The sequence below is a fragment of the Ursus arctos genome, unplaced genomic scaffold (genome assembly GCF_023065955.2).
Source record: "Ursus arctos isolate Adak ecotype North America unplaced genomic scaffold, UrsArc2.0 scaffold_9, whole genome shotgun sequence".
In the NCBI taxonomy this organism is placed as follows: domain Eukaryota; kingdom Metazoa; phylum Chordata; class Mammalia; order Carnivora; family Ursidae; genus Ursus; species Ursus arctos.
Window position 1 is genome coordinate 36,162,094 of NW_026623111.1, and position 630 is coordinate 36,162,723.

The 630-nt window shown below is 38.3% G+C and overlaps 1 non-coding gene across 1 annotated transcript; it reads left to right on the top strand.

Annotated features, from left to right (window-relative positions):
• Positions 1–306: 306 nt before the first annotated feature.
• LOC113262567 (U6 spliceosomal RNA) lies at positions 307–413 on the top strand. The gene has a single exon (XR_003318850.2). It is a non-coding gene; the product is annotated as a U6 spliceosomal RNA (small nuclear RNA).
• The last annotated feature ends 217 nt before the right edge of the window (positions 414–630 follow it).

Here is a 630-nt window from a genome sequence, read left to right on the forward strand (position 1 = left end):
TTCCTCTTTGTGTCTGAGGAGAGCAATGTTGGAGAACTGGCATTACCTGACCTTAACGTTTACTATAAATTTACAGTAATCAGGACAGTATGTTGGTAAAAGACTAGACAAATCACTGGAATAGAATGGGGAGAATAGACCCACATAAATATAGTTAACCCATATGTGACAAAAGAGCAAAGGCAACATAATGGAGCAAAGATCGTCTCTGCAACACGTGGTGCTGGAAAAATAGGACATCTACATGCAGAAGGATGAATCTGAACACAAACCTTGCACCCTTCACAAAAATTAACTCAAATCATAGTGCTCACTTTGTCAGCACATATACTAAAATTGGAAGAGTACAGAGATGATTAGCATGATTCCTGTGTAAGAATGACATGCAAATTTGTGAAGCATTCAACATTTTTGGAAACAACAGATGTTGGTAAGGATATGGAGAAAGGGGAACACTCTTACACTGTTGGTGGAATTATAAACTGGTGCAGATGCTCTGGAAAATAGTATGGAGACTCCTAAGGAAGTTAAGAATAGAACTACCCTATGACCCAGGGATTGAACTATGAGGTATTCGATGTTTAGAGCATCATTTTCAACAATAGCCAAATTACAGAAAGAGCCCAAATG